A 17,045-nucleotide genomic window follows, 5' to 3' on the forward strand; every position below is an offset into this window, starting at 1 on the left:
GGTAGTCTTCTGACTTCATAATGCCATGCACACGGTCAAGCAGTCCAGTGCCAAAGGCAGCAAAGCAACCCCAAAACATCAGGGAACCTCCGCCATGTTTGACTGTAGGGACCGTGTTCTTTTCTTTGAATGCCTCTTTTTTTTCTCCTGTAAACTCTATGTTGATGCCTTTGCCCAAAAAGCTCTACTTTTGTCTCATCTGACCAGAGAACATTCTTCCAAAACGTTTTAGGCTTTTTCAGGTAAGTTTTGGAAAACTCCACACTGGCTTTTTTATGTCTCAGGGTAAGAAGTGGGGTCTTCCTGGGTCTCCTACCATACAGTCCCTTTTCATTCAGACGCCGACGGATAGTACGAGTTGACACTGTTGTACCCTCGGACTGCAGGGCAGCTTGAACTTGTTTGGATGTTAGTCGAGGTTCTTTATCCAACATCCGCACAATTTTGCGTTGAAATCTCTTGTCAATTTTTCTTTTCCATCCACATCTAGGGAGGTTAGCCACAGTACCATGGGCTTTAAACTTCTTGATGACACTGCGCACGGTAGACACAGGAACATTCAGGTCTTTGGAGATGGACTTGTAGCCTTGAGATTGTTCATGCTTCCTCACAATTTGGTTTCTCAAGTCCTCAGACAGTTCTTTGGTCTTCTTTCTTTTCTCAATGCTCAATGTGGTACACACAAGGACACAAGACAGAGGTTGAGTCAACTTTGATCCATGTCAACTGGCTGCAAGTGTGATTTAGTTATTGCCAACACCTGTTAGGTGCCACAGGTAAGTTACAGGTGCTGTTAATTACACAAATTAGAGAAGCATCACATGATTTTTCGAACAGTGCCAATACTTTTGTCCACCCTCTTTTTTATGTTTGGTGTGGAATTACATCCTATTTGGCTTTAGGACAATTCTTTTTGTGTTTTTTCATTTAAGACAAATTAAATGAAGATAATAATACCAAAGAATTTGTGTTTGCATTCATTTTGAGGAAGAAAATGAGTATTATCTGACATAATTGCAGGGGTGTCAATACTTTTGGCCACAACTGTATCTAGATAAGTTCCTTGGGGTGTCTAGTTTCAAAAATGGGGATACTTGTGGGGGGGTTTCCACTGTTTAGGTGCATCAGGGGTTCGCCAAACGAGACATGGCATCCGATCTAAATTCCAGCCAATTTTGCATTGAAAAGTCAAACGGCGCTTCTTCCCTTCTGAGCTCTGCCAAGGGCCGAAACAGTGGTTCCCCCCCCCACATATCAGGTATCAGCATACTCAGAAGAAATTGCACAATAACTTTTGCAGTCTAATTTCTCCTGTTACCCTTGGTAAAATATAAAAAATTGGACCTGAATTAATTTTTTTGTGAAAAAAAGTTAAATGTTCATTTTTTTTAAACATTAAAAAAATTCCTGTGAAGCACCTGAAGAGTTAATAAACTTCTTGAATACGGTTTTGAGCACCTTGAGGGGTGCAGTTTTTAGAATGGTGTCACTTTTGGGCATTTTCTATCATATAGACCCCTCAAAGTGACTTCAAATGTGATGTTGTCCGTAAAAATAAAATGGTGTTGCAAAAATGAGAAATCGCTGGTCAACTTTTAACCCTTATAACTTCCTAACAAAAAAAAATTTGGTTCCAAAATTGTGCTGATGTAAATAAACATATGTGAAATGTTATTTATTAAGTTTTTTGTGTGCCATATCTCTGTGATTTAAGGGCATAAAAATTCAAAGTTGGAAAATTGCGAAATTTCCATTTTTTCACAAATAAGCACAAGTTATTTGAATTAAATTTTACCTCTAACATCAATTACAATATGTCACGAGAAAACATTGTCAGAATCAGTGGGATCCATGGAAGCGTTTCAGAGTTATTACCTCATAAAGGGACAGTGGTCAGAATTGTAAAAATTGGCCCGGTCATGAATGTGTAAACCACCCTTGGGGGTTAAGGGGTTAAAGAATGGAAACTTGAACTTTTGAGCTTGAAAAAATTATCTCTCTTTCCCTGGAACTCTAAACATTGCCTTGGACCTCCAGGAGAAGTTAGTGTTCAGTGGTTAGCACTGGACACTAACTGTCCGGTGGAAACCGCAAACTTTAAAGTTCAGGTTCGCTCATCTCTAATCATATCATTATCATCAACATATAGTTGAATACAACAAATGTCGGACTTATATACTCATATTTGCCGAACTGAAGAGACCCAGAAGTAATTAAAAAAACAACATTTATTGAATTAGTTTAAAATTGTTAAAAAAGCAAAATTACTCAGTAGGAGGAATTATACGTCCAAGACGCAAGAAAATATATCTTAGGCAATCCTATACATAATTCTATCTCAGGCCAATAAACATAAATTAGCAGCTGAAAATACAAACACCATATTAGCTATATGCCAATAGCAAATACACAAATAGTGCCGACACAATAATAGCTGTAGTGCTAATTATGTATAAATCTAGACCCTAAATACCCATCTCATTAATATAACTAACATCATCATAGATAAAAATCCTAAGTACAATAAGGGATATAAATGGACAATTACCTCATATAAACAAGCATCTGTGACAGTGCATGGCGTGACCTCCCCAACCCCAACGCGCATTTCGCAATCGCTTCTTCCGGGGGCGTGTCAAAGGTGAGTGTGTCACAAGGTTATATACCTCAGAGAGCCAATAGGGAGCCATTAATTTTTAACAGGGAAGAAACCATTACTTCAGATATTTCTGGCGCGTGCGCCGGTCTGTGCTGCCTGATATAACATCACTTCTGGTGACGCGCTCCTTGAGCAGAACACTAGTGCGCATGCGGCTCAATGGTGGAGCGCTCCTGAAAGTGAAAGGCGCTACAGACCCTGCGCAAGCGCACTATCCTCAGGGATATGGATGTGATATATAAAATATATAAATAAATAGTGCCACTGTGATTATGAAGTGAAAATAATAATGGTGCTTAATAATATATAAACCAATGACCTCAAATGACATAAGAGATCAAAATAACAATCAAGGAAACAAAAATAATAGTGCGCACCCGAATAAATAAAGTGATGCAAAATATAATAAAAATATAAATATTTAATACTGTGAAAATATAATAAAGTGCATAACATGTGAGAAATTCCATAATTCATATTGTAAAAAAACATACAATTAATCATAAATATATATTAATTAAGGTGACAAGTGCATACTAAAATATCCACCCTGTTCCAAACATGATCAAAGGATTATTCTAATATAGATATAAAGAGATATATATCATAAAAGTATTAAGATAATTTATTAATTGAACTCCTATAAATTAAGACTATTCTAAGCATGCTTGAATCTAGATATTCACTAATGCTAATATGAAAAAAAGTCCATAATAAATATAGCAGCATATATTCAAGCATATATATTTATTATGGACTTTTTTTCATTTTAGCATTAGTGAATATCTAGATTCAAACATGCTTAGAATAGTCTTAATTTATAGGAGTTCAATTAATAAATTATCTTAATACTTTTATGATATATATCTCTTTATATCTATATTAGAATAATCCTTTGATCATGTTTGGAACAGGGTGGATATTTTAGTATGCACTTGTCACCTTAATTAATATATATTTATGATTAATTGTATGTTTTTTTACAATATGAATTATGGAATTTCTCACATGTTATGCACTTTATTATATTTTCACAGTATTAAATATTTATATTTTTATTATATTTTGCATCACTTTATTTATTCGGGTGCGCACTATTATTTTTGTTTCCTTGATTGTTATTTTGATCTCTTATGTCATTTGAGGTCATTGGTTTATATATTATTAAGCACCATTATTATTTTCACTTCATAATCACAGTGGCACTATTTATTTATATATTTTATATATCACATCCATATCCCTGAGGATAGTGCGCTTGCGCAGGGTCTGTAGCGCCTTTCACTTTCAGGAGCGCTCCACCATTGAGCCGCATGCGCACTAGTGTTCTGCTCAAGGAGCGCGTCACCAGAAGTGATGTTATATCAGGCAGCACAGACCGGCGCACGCGCCAGAAATATCTGAAGTAATGGTTTCTTCCCTGTTAAAAATTAATGGCTCCCTATTGGCTCTCTGAGGTATATAACCTTGTGACACACTCACCTTTGACACGCCCCCGGAAGAAGCGATTGCGAAATGCGCGTTGGGGTTGGGGAGGTCACGCCATGCACTGTCACAGATGCTTGTTTATATGAGGTAATTGTCCATTTATATCCCTTATTGTACTTAGGATTTTTATCTATGATGATGTTAGTTATATTAATGAGATGGGTATTTAGGGTCTAGATTTATACATAATTAGCACTACAGCTATTATTGTGTCGGCACTATTTGTGTATTTGCTATTGGCATATAGCTAATATGGTGTTTGTATTTTCAGCTGCTAATTTATGTTTATTGGCCTGAGATAGAATTATGTATAGGATTGCCTAAGATATATTTTCTTGCGTCTTGGACGTATAATTCCTCCTACTGAGTAATTTTGCTTTTTTAACAATTTTAAACTAATTCAATAAATGTTGTTTTTTTAATTATTTCTGGGTCTCTTTTCAGTTCGGCAAATATGAGTATATAAGTCCGACATTTGTTGTATTCGTATGGTTAATGAAGTGCCAGTATACTTGGTATTAGGACTATTTGTTGATTGATATAGTTGAAGTTGTTTTGTTGGGAGGAATGGGCTAAAATTCCTGCAAGCCAATATGAAGGGCTATTCAACAATAAAAGGAAATATTTAGATGCTTTACAATGAGGTCACAAGAAATACTGAAAGCAAATTTACATGTACTCTTGCCTCTCACAGACATTGAATATTGGATAATTTTCTTCATTTAAGTGACAAGACTAATAGCTTTTCTTATTTTAGGGGTGTCAATGTTCTAGGTCCGACTCCTCTCATCTTCTTGCGATTACTTGCTTTGTGTGGATGACGCATCTCTATATCTTCCACACACTTTCCCTGACATCGCACCCCTGTGCAGGCGCACCACTCTTCCCTGGCTAGGGTAGAGTAAAGCACTGAAGTGCACAGACGCTGGGGCTCTTTGACCTTTCTCGGTGCCTGCGCTCTGCAGTGGTTTAATCTGACCTCAACAGGGAAGAGAAGTCACCTGCACAAGAGCGCAATGATCAGGAGACTGTGTGGATTATGTATGGACACATCATCCACATGAAGCAGGAAGGAGGGCAGTTATTGTAAGAAGATGGGAGACACCAGACCAGTAACATCAACACCCCTTGGACCAAACCTCCCCACAAGTTAGCATAGAAAAGCTGTTTATTTTGTCTTTCAGGATGGGTTGGGGGCAGACATACAGCATTATAGAATGCTGTATATGAGGCCTGAAAAGTGGTGGCTTTATCTCATATCAGCCAAACCTGGTGACAGGTTCCCTTTAAGGTGATCGGTAAACACTGTAATATTATAAATGTTTGGTATTTCCATAATCATGTTGACCTTGAAAATCATGTTTCCATGTCATTTTTACTGTACAATTAATGCTTTAAAAATAAAGTGCAAAAAAAAACGATGGAATTGTTTGTTTGTTTTTTACCATTTTACCACACTTGAAGTTTTTACATTTTTCCTTGTTTTATATGGTAAAATGAATGATGTCACTCAAAACTACAGCCTGTCCCAAAAAATCCCCTAATATGTCATATGTCTAAGTCTAACAATAACAATAGTAATGGCTCTTTTAAAAAATGACAGGAAAGAATTAAAATGCAAAAATAAAAATTGGCTGTGGAGCTAAAGGTTTAATGCTATAGGGAAGTTTTGGTTAACTTCTAAATTTTTCCTTTCTGTATTGGCATATTTGGCTCTCTACAAGGCCACGCATCTTAACCACACAACTTTCCAATGTGTTTAATTAGAGCAATTTATAGGTCATTTCCTTTCTTCCCGAGCTTGTATCATTGTATTTATTTAACGGAATCAAATTTAGCTTAATATAAGGGATTATTCGCGCGTCCGATTTTTCCATGTTCGAGAAAAACAATCCAATTATTCTGATCAGTCTTTGAAAGTGAGTGTAATTTAAAACTACGATTAGTCTGTTCGTCTGTCCGCTGTATATATCTCTTGGTCTTATTAGAAACAAAGTAATTGTTGACTTTTCATCCAGCTCAATGGTTAGTGTAGTCGGAAATTTTCAAAGGACACATCAATATCACTGAAACTCCAATGCCGGAGGGCTTTAACATTTATTAAAGTTTTCAAATATTACATTTGCTACCCAGCAGTGTATGATATATACTGCCAGTCAACCAGAAAAAAACTCCGCACCGGATACCTCTCATAGGAATCTAACCAATTTTCCTTCATCTAATAGGTATAAAATAGAGGATTGCAAATGTCATAGAGGAGATCGTATACTAACAGAGACAGAGTCAGGTCTTCAAAACAAACATTACATTTCTCTAACTAAAGGTCTCCTCCGGTTCTGTTAATTTAAATGACGGTACATGATTCTTTGGTTAAGCTGCTGATGAGATCTGCTCCCGGAAATTAGGCTGTAAGTAAAAAAAAAACTACAATCAAAACGCAGCTCATGAATCAAATCACTTGTGCAATTGCATCTGTTTGAGCTCACCCGATACAGCTATCTGTGCAGATAAAGAAATTGCAAAATTACAGTATATTGTTAGATACATCGTTTCTCATTTGCTTTGCCAAAATGGATCAGCAAGTTTCCAATAGTCAGCACTTTCTTATTATTTTCTTAAGGTCACTATTATCTTGCACTGTCTGTTTTCTAGGGAATGGGAAGATTTGATGTGAAGCGAAGGAAATAGAAAGGAATTGGGCTATAGCTATTAAATCACATCCCAACTGTAAGATTCTGTATAGACTAGTACAAAGCAATTGGAAAATCTATGCATTTTAAGGTTGCATTTCCCCATACAGTTCACATATAAATATTATGAACTCTTTAGCATTTGAAATTTTTACCTACATTTGAATTCAGAGTCTTGGCAAATGTGAAATTTCACTAACATATGGAAAATTCTAAGTTATCCATGGTATTCATAGATGGTCACCTCTTCTACTTTTCATGATTTCTCTCTCAGTACTTGCAGTACCAAGAGACTTATGCTAAAACATATTGGAATTATTAACTTATGAAATACATGAAGGGGAACAGGAAAAACATTGTTATCTCAAAATGCAATTATATTCTAGATTTAAATGAAGTGATCTTAAAGAGATTTTCCATCAAACATTCGAAAGGAAGAAGAGGGAAGAAGTTGGATAAGTCCAGAAAAATAGTTACCCTGGCTTATGTTTCTGGGGGGTTTAAACAATACAGATTGGAATTTTTTTTATTTTAAACAATTCCTGCTTTTTTATGTACTATTATGTCATGGGCTGAGCCACGAACTTTGGAGTGGGCTCAGAAGCAGAGCCTGCTCAACGCAGTGCAAATACCAGCTTTATTTTATATCCAGCATCTGCCTGTTGATCGCTGCTTTTAACTTCAAAAATGGCATTGTCAATTACTGAAAAGCGGCATTGAAGTGATGCAATCCAGCTGGAACATATGTTTGGTGCCCCCACACTCCCACTCTGACAATCGAGCGTTCAGTAAAGACCCCATGCCTGCTATTGAGAAAGTAGAAGGTAGAAACAGCTTACCATGTATCCTATGACTAAGGGCATTAAAGTGCCAAGTTTGGTTTTAATTTTTACGTTTTTCACTTTATAAACTTTTTAATTTTATCACCTGGATGGTTGTGCTGAACCTCACCCTCCCCTCCTGCGCCCATGCCTGGTATGTGACCTCTTCTGTGATGCTCAGTGTGTTGCTGGGTGTCATAGGAAATTGTAGTTTTTGCTATATACAGCAATACTGTTCACTGTTCATTAACAAATAAAGTTAAAAGTAGAAGAAAAAGTTTTTAAAAATGTAAAAAAAATAAAAAATATATACATATTTGGTATTGCTGCATCCAAAAAAGTCCAATCTATCAAAATGTGCAATTAATTAGCTTAACCATTGTTTCTGTCTCTGCAATAATGCAAAAAATGGAAAAGAAACTGTCAAAACATAGCATGTCCCTCAAAAATTTAACTAAGAAGAAAGAATATCCACTTGCATTGCAAAGGCAAGCACTGACACAGATCCAATGATAGTAAATTAAAAATGTTATAGGTCTCAGATCATGAAAATTAGCAATACAAACAAATTATTAATCTATTACAAAATTCAATGTTTTTTGAAAATAGAAGAAAAAACTGTTGTGTATCTATGTTTTTCTAGCTTTATTAGTGATGAGCAAACGTGCTCCAATAAGGTATTTTCAGATTGTCTTCCGTGTGCTCGAAAAATATGCTCAAGACCCACTACCTATTTGACAGCTGCAACACATGCCAGGATTGGCAAATTGTTAGATAATCACTGCATGTGTAGCGGCTGTCTAACAGCTGTGAGACATGCAGCTGCAGGGACTCACATGAAAACACTAATATGAACATTGGTTGCAAAGTGAAGGGGCTAATATAGTTCCAGTTTAGATATGAGAAGATCGATCCACTGAGGATTCACTTCCATTTAAAATTCCTGAAGTTTACAGGTCCCCACAAATTTGAATACTCTGCAATTCAATTCTCGAGCATCTGCTTATTTCATACACTGGTAAAGACTCCGAAAGTGGGCTTACAGCATCAGGCATGGCCGCGGGGGCTACTACATATTACCCGACAGTTATCAAATCACATGGTCTAGCACAGGCACCTAGGGGGGCTAGCAGAGGCAGTAGATGGAGTACTGTCCAAGCAACACATTTTATGCTTGTATGGTGTAGGGATAGGTGGTCAGAGTGCCCAGCTCATTCCACCCAGAGAACAAGCTTAATGCGATAGTGGTGTACTACTTTAGTGCTGATGTACCAGATTGAAATTGGGAGTCATAGTCTGTCTGTGAATATTAATTCAAAGATTCAGGGCTTTTGTAGAGATCTGGTGTAGCTGTATAGTCACTCTATGGCCCCCCGTCACACATAGCAACACACCAAGCGAGGGCATCGCTTAGTTACCCGCAGTGTACCTAGATACCAGCGCGCTGGTGCAGGAAGCTGGTAATCAAGGTAAACAGCGGGTTTCTAAGCGCCGCACAACGTTTAGAAACCCGCCGTTTACCTTGGTTACCGGCTCCCTGCACCAGCGTGCTGGTATCTAAGGTACACTGCGGGTTTCTAAGCGCTGCACGGTGCTTAGAAACCCGCTGTTTACCTTGGTTACCAGCTCCAACTCGCTGATTGCTGGTCACCTGCCTGCCACACGCAGCGATGCGTGCTGGAAAGCGGGAGACCAACGATCAAAAAAATATCCAGGGCTTTCCAGAACGATCAGCGATACCTGGCGGGGGGGCCAGTCGCTGATACCTGTCACACACAGCGATATCGCTGGTGAGATCGCTGTTGCATCACAAAACTTGTGACTCAGAAGCGATCTCGCTAGCGATCTCGCTGCGTGTGATGGGTGCTTATGTGACTGTAAAGTGATTGATCTGAGATAAACTGCGGTAACAGCTCCTTAATAGCTGTAGTCTTTATTCTTATTCCTCACCCGCATCAAACAAGGAGGGTTTTATTGTACCCCTCAGTGCTAACTTGATTTATCTCTCGCTCCCTCTCTCTAATCCTTGGTTGCCTTTAGTGGCTTCTCAAAATTGCAATTCGTGATAAATTTACTCACCGTGAATTTATTTTTTGTTAAAATTTAGAAAAGTTGGCAAATTAAGTTAAAATTGTTTGCTTATTTTTACTTAGAATATTGAATGTTATTTACCTGTACAAGACCTGATTAAGACTGGTAGTCATACAAACCACACCAATGTCATCATTACAACTTTCAAATCTTCAGAACGAAAAAAATATTTTCAATGTGGCACCTCCAAATAATTTCCCTTTAGATAAAGGTCACAGTAAATTATAGTGAAACAAAATGCTCCATTTTTATCCAACCATCTAATGATCATACGGGCCTCCTGACCATACCCAAAGAAATAATGGTAAGGAATGTAAGGATCATCAGTCCTGATTCAGTCTATTTGTTCTCTGGGTCGATAACCTGCTGCCAAAACTGTCTGGCAGCACTTGTTCTGTGCTACAAAAAGAGAAGCAGGATCCTTCTGTCTGAGGAATAGGGAAAGCTTTTTGCCTAATGTCGATTAGTTCAATAGGTATCTACATTTAGGGCTTGTTCAGACCAGCACATACTTGTTTGTGTGCACCATGAGCCACAAACGAAGAGCACACCAAGTGTGTCTGTGCAGCTTCAATGACTGAAATAATGCAGACAATGACGTGTGGCTCCGGCACCCTTCCACAATGTGGATGGGCAAAAAGACTTGGACATGGAGACACGTCTACAATTTGCTCTCGTGTTTGGCCTGATTTTCAATATGGACGTTTGAACCTGGCCTAAGATGCTATCTGTATTGAATGCCTTGGCTTCTCAGGGACAGCTATTTTGCATTTTACAATCAATTTTAAATTGTGTATGTCATGAAGAATTATTTATTCTGTAAAATGTATTATATCCTACCAATCTATAGAGAATCAATCAAATGGTGGCTATGTTTTGTACTCTGCTCCACATGTCACAAACTAATCAATTCAGTACTTCTTGTTTGTTTGTGGATCTTCTCAATCACAGGTTTGTTCCCTTTATCTACATGTAATTAAAAAAAATGTGGAAAACAAATTTGTCCTTACCCTGCTCTCCATTTTCTCTATATATGCGAAGAACAGATGTTATTGCACTCAGAGATGCTTTAAAGCTATCAAGAAGAACAAAATTAGACTGAAAAACATTCATTAAGGTTCTCGAAAAGCCATCTTCTAGACAAATAAAGAAATGTTGTCTTCAAATGAAATTTTAGGCGACGTTTAGCAAATGGCACGTAACTTAACTGAAATTCCAAAGCTGGAGCTAGTTTATCTATTACATAGTGCAATGAAAATAAGGTTCCAGTATTCACCTATTTAATTGCAAGTAATAAAATTGTTTTATCCTGTAACGATATTGAGCCATTATGGAATTCGTTGGTTGACATTGATCTGAAGATAAAACCCCATTTATGTTGAATTGAAAACAAATCTTCATTTATAGTTGTTAGCCCCTTTATTAAGAGCTGTCCGATCTCCTCATTTTCTGTTTTAGTTAGTGAGTATTTAAAATTCATGAGAAAAAAAAATCCAGGGTACTTTCTCTACGAACCGTGCATGTTCCTTGGTTATTTCTTCTGCAAATGTATGAAGAAATTGACAACTTCGAATTTACCATTGTTCTTACGAATGGAACATCTCCCTACACGGCATTTTCCAATGCGATATCAAGGTCGGCCAAGACCTGCAATAATTTATTACTGAAATTGTGTTACATTGTTATAAACTTATATATCATTTTTGTTTGCTGTTTTAAAGACAAATAGTTGTCACGTTCAGCATTTAACGAGATGTTAATATTGAGTATGGGGATATGTGTTTAGGTAAGAGAAAACTGTTGAAACACAATTTTTCAGAATTCTTGCCTGACATTCTTACACCAACATGAAGCATTGGTTCACTGCAGGAAAATGAGCCTCTGTTCGTATAAAACATCCATTCCCTTGATGGAACAAATACTTATCTATACCCGCAGCATGCAAACATGCAAGATAAATGGAGTACAAATCCACTGATAAAATTAGATCACGATTTTTATTTGTAATAATATCACAAAGATTTTAACAAACAGAATTAGACAAAAGTATTATGGCAGAATAATGACAAGAGACATTGGTGCAACACAAATGCAGCACCAATGGTGTGACAGCAGGGTTCAGACTCATAAATATGTATACAATGCCAGTGCAAAAATAAGATGAAAACAGGGGCCCTAGAGATCAGATCAGCAAAGACATAGTAAATTCCCAAGTGAGGTGTGAATATACAATCTGTCCCTCACTGACATGTCACCAGGTGATAACCCCATATGAGTTTTACCCATAACTGCCAAATGTGTCACACACTGTGCCCCGACACACATTTTGCAACAGCCCCCGGAAGAAGTCCACATGAATCACGCATCGGGGCGCAGTGTGTGGCACCTTTGGCAGTTATGGGTAAGGGTACCGTTACACTTAGCGATGCACCAGCGATCCCGACAGCGATATGGATCACTGGTGCAACGCTAACTGGTTGCTAGTGAGCTGCCAAACAGGCAGATCTCATCAGCGACATAGCAGTGGTCGGGGGTCACTACTTACCTGTCAGACGCGGCGATCCTGACGTCCTCCCGCCGCGTCCATGCATCGCTCGTGGGTGCCACAGGAAGCCCAGCAGGAAGCGCCCGACGAGAAATGGTCCAGGACGTTCTCGCGCGATCAGCGATAACCAGCGGGGGAACTGGTCGGAGGTAAGTATCACATGTAGCGATATCGCGAGCAATATCGCTGCGCGTCACAAAATCAGTGACGTTACAGCGATATTGCTAGCGATATCGCTATGTGTAACGGGCCCTTAAGACTCATACGGGGTTATGACCTGGTGAAATTTCAGTGAGGGACAGATTGTATATTCACACCTCACTTGGGGATTTACTATGTCTTTGCTGATCTCATCTCTGGGGCCCCCTGTTTTCACCTTATTTTTGCACTGGAATTGTATATATATTTATGAGTATATCTGAACCCTGCTTTCACACCATTGATGCTGTATTTGTGTTGCACCGATGTCTCTTATCATTATTCTACCATAATACTTTTGTCTAATTCTGTTTGTTAAAATCCTTGTGATATTATTACGAATAAAAATAGTGATCTAATTTTATCAGTGGATTTGTACTTCGTTTTTCTTTTTTTCTTGCATGTTTACAAGTTTGGTGGTGGTTATCCATGGCTAGTGCTATTTGGTGGTTTGGGTATTACCTATGACCTTTGTCTGATATGATGTTTTCTGTTACTGGGATTTTGTATTATTCTATACCCACAGCAGTTGGCATAGAAAAAAATCATAGCTGTCATACAACAAAGTCAGTAGGTCTAGGCCCAAGGGTTATGACTCCACGGTCAGAGGAAAGCAAAAATCACTTTTACTATTTTACTGGTTTTCTTTAATATGAATTGGCTGGAGAGTGACAGATACATTTATACTTGGCATAAATTAATACATCCTCAGACTTAACAAGGTCATACCGGATGTCATTAAAATGGTGAAGATCACAAGTTTCCCAGGAAAAGGAAAAACACCAATTAGGAAATATGAAAACAAATTTGCAGTTTGTGTGAAAGTGTAATTTCTTGGGCTATAGAGTGATGTGATGACTATAATTTCTAAACATATCTATCCCTTACTGCTTAGCAAAGACTGGATTTTACTTTTTTGCGTATGACATAATGCTAAACGAAAGGTCTGTATAAAAATAAGGGCTAGTCTGGGGTCTGTATAGATTGGGGTCTGAAATTTTTGCTATGTGTTGCTCTGTTCAGGGTCCTGTGTACATTTTGTTCTTTACAGGGGTCTCTATATAGTGGGGTCAGATCTGTAGTGTGTAGTGATGAGCGAGTATACTCGTTGCTCAGATTTTCCCGAGCATGCTCGGGTGTCCTCCAAGTGTTTTGACGTGCTCGGAGATTTAGTTTTTGTCGACACAGCTGCTTGATTTGTGGCTGCTACACAGCCTGAATACATGTGGAGATTACCTAACAAACAGGCATTCCTCACATGTATTCAGGCTGTCTAGCAGCCACAAATCATGAAGCTGCATCGACAGAAACTAAATCTCCGAGCACGCCAAAATACTCGGAGGACACCCAAGCATGCACGGGAAAACCCGAGCAACGTGTATACTCGCTCATCACTAGAGTGTGTATTAAAGGACGTCTATATTGAGGTATGTACTCTGACATTAGATATATACTGAATAAGAACTTGATCTTAATAACCTTGTGGTGGCCTCATCAGTGGTCAATATTTATTTCAGGGCTCTAATTTGGGGGTCTATTTATGGCAAATGTCTGATTGTCTATGGAGTCTAAATGTCTGGATTTATTTGATTTCTGGGGTATACATTTTCTGGATTTGGTATGTGATCTGTATTTGTTTATGGGGTATCGTCTATAGGTTGTGAGTAAGGGGTCATTGTTACTCTGTGTGATTAAAATTCTGTAAGTTTGGTTGCCTGTTATATAAATGGGTAGAGCATAATGCATTAGATCGCTTTGAATGATACTTTTTGAAATTTTATTGATGTCTTTTCTTAAAATTATATATTAGAAGCAGAAAAAGATATAACTATCCAAATGTGTATTTTCTTTATGGGATTCCCCTAGATGCATTTAAAGGGGACCTATCACATCATTTCAAGCATCTAATCTATCCCCAGTGCTTCGTTAGTGATGCAAAATGCATCACTAACACGTAATTTTCATTAAAAATGTCGGTCTACTCATGTGCAAAAAGCACTTTATATAGTTAAATGGTACCTGCTCAGTCACGGGCATTGCCGCCCACTCAATTTGATTTCCTTGGTTGTGCCAACATCATTGGAATCCCGCACTTGTGCAGTGTGGCTCTTGCTCAGTGTTGAGAGGACAGCCATGCTTGCACAGTTTAGAGCAGACAGCTGCGCTTGCACAGTGGCGAGCAGGGAAGTGAGCGTCACGGTGCAAGGCGGCTCTCGCTCAACACTGCGCCAGCATGGCTGGCGCTATGCTACACACCGCGTAAGCGTGGCTGTCCACTCAACACTGAGCAAGTGCGGCTCCAAGAGCCACACTGCACAAGTGTGGGATTCCAGTGACATTGGTGCAAAAGGGAAATCAATTCAATCAAATTGAGTGGGCGGGTAAGCCTGTACCTGAACAGAAAATGAAGCACAGCCCTATGAATAAATGAGCAGGTACCAAATAACCTTATAAAGTGCTTTTTGGACATCATTACAGAACCACTTTTAATTAAAAAAAAGTGTTATTGATGTACATTGCATCACTAACAACACACAGGGGACAGTTTAGATGCTTGAATTGATGTGACAGGTTCTGTTTAACACCTAAAAACATGGCTAATTTATCCCTTAAAACGAATGTGCATAGTGGTGATGAGGACATATGACACACTGCTTAGGTACTGGTGTCATCATCAGCAGGTGTCCGACTGATATACATAACCGGACTTCTGTAACTGTTATGAACTGTGATTTCCCTAATCCAAGCAGATTAACCCCTTGTATGCCCCTGTCAGTACTGACAGTGGCACATGAGTAGTTTTACAGCACAAGAGAGGGGCGCCAGTGGGCTGCTATGGCAACCATAGTCATCACATCTGCCGTACACTACAGTCTGATGCTGATACCCACCGGAGGCTGATACAGAGTATTATCTATGCGGTCATAGGTGTTAGGCACAGGGATTCTCCCGCTGCATGGGATAGATCCCAGGCCTTGTCTGGTGCTGTGGTGTTCATTCAGGCTCAGACACTGGGATGACTGCTCGGCACAGACTTCGGTCGCAGCACCTTGCCCAATCTTATGCTGCATGTGTATTTGCCTATGGTGACTACTGGTATACACGTGCAGCATTGTGCTCTGGAGAATAAGTCTGGATTTCACCCTACTTATCATGTCCATGATGTGGCGCTTTCTCACTGGTGCTCGGACATCAGCTGCTCTGTTGAGGTGGCAGCTTCTGATTGGTCCACAGGCAAGGTCCTGTCTGTCTGGACTTGAGCTAAAGGTATAAAAGGCTCTCAATGGCGCATGCCTGTGTGCTAGAATCTTGCTTATTTGCTGTGTGTTGGGTGGGACAGCTACCACCCTGTGTGCATGTGTGCCGCTAATAGCACTGCGAGTGTTTTCTAGACAGGCAGTGTAGGGTGGGAACTCCCGCTTGAACTTAGCAGCTGCACCAGACGTCCTCAGGCGCGGGCTCAAAAGTCACCGTGTATCAGTGCAGGTTCAATCACCAGCATAGGGGGGGTGAGTTATAGGGACCCCACTAGCGTCAATTCCTCTATGCTCCTGTGATGTCTAACAGGGCATAGCTTAGAGTGCTCTCAGTTTCCGCACTGCATTGTGGAGTAACATGAATCAGAAAATGGTACCGAACAAAAAGTAAACTCTCATTCAGCTCCATTGATTCAAAATTGTAAAATGTATAACTCTCAGAATATGGCGACACAAAAAATAGTTGTTTGAAACAAATGAGTATTTATTTTACCAAAATAATAACACATAAATAAAATTACAATAAATTTGGTATCATCACAATTGTGCTGACCCACAGAAAAAAATATATACTTTTTTTGTGCAGCCTGTGAATATCATAAAATTTAAAATGGGGAAAAACAGCAACATTGCCTTTTTTCATATTCTCTCTATAAAAAGTTGGAACTTCACTAATAAGTTAAATGTGCCCCAAAGTGGTGACAATACAATTTACCCAGCAAAAAACAAGCCCTTAGGGTACCGTTACACCTAGCGATGCACCAGCGATCCCGACCAACGATATGACGCGGTCAGGATCACTGGTGCATCGCTAGGTGGTCGCTAGTGAGCTGCCACACAGGCAGATCTCACCAGCGACATAGCAGGGGATGGGGATCGCTACTTACCTGTCAGACGTGGCGATCCTGCGTCCTCCCGCCCGGCTCCACTCGTCGCTCGTCCTCACAGCAGGAAGCCCAGCAGAAAGTGGCCGATGAGGAATGGTCCAGGAGCTTCTCGTGCGATCAGCGATAACCAGTGGGGAAGCCAGTCGGAGGTAAGTATCACATGTAGCGATATCGCGAGCAATATCGCTGCGCGTCACAAAATCAGTGACGTTACAGCGATATTGCTAGCGATATCGCTATGTGTAACGGGCCCTTAAGACTCATACGGGGTTATGACCTGGTGAAATTTCAGTGAGGGACAGATTGTATATTCACACCTCACTTGGGGATTTACTATGTCTTTGCTGATCTCATCTCTGGGGCCCCCTGTTTTCACCTTATTTTTGCACTGGAATTGTATATATATTTA

General features: G+C 39.2%; 1 protein-coding gene across 2 annotated transcripts in view; it reads left to right on the forward strand.

The window, feature by feature from the left end:
* The window catches only part of LOC141087923 (follistatin-related protein 4-like), a 1,467,590-nt gene that overhangs the window by 931,738 nt on the left and 518,807 nt on the right, over nt 1-17,045 (forward strand). The gene's annotated exons all lie outside the window — the stretch shown is intronic.

The sequence above is a fragment of the Dendrobates tinctorius genome, unplaced genomic scaffold (genome assembly GCF_039654945.1).
Source record: "Dendrobates tinctorius isolate UK_male_01 unplaced genomic scaffold, ASM3965494v1 ptg000036l, whole genome shotgun sequence".
Taxonomy (NCBI): domain Eukaryota; kingdom Metazoa; phylum Chordata; class Amphibia; order Anura; family Dendrobatidae; genus Dendrobates; species Dendrobates tinctorius.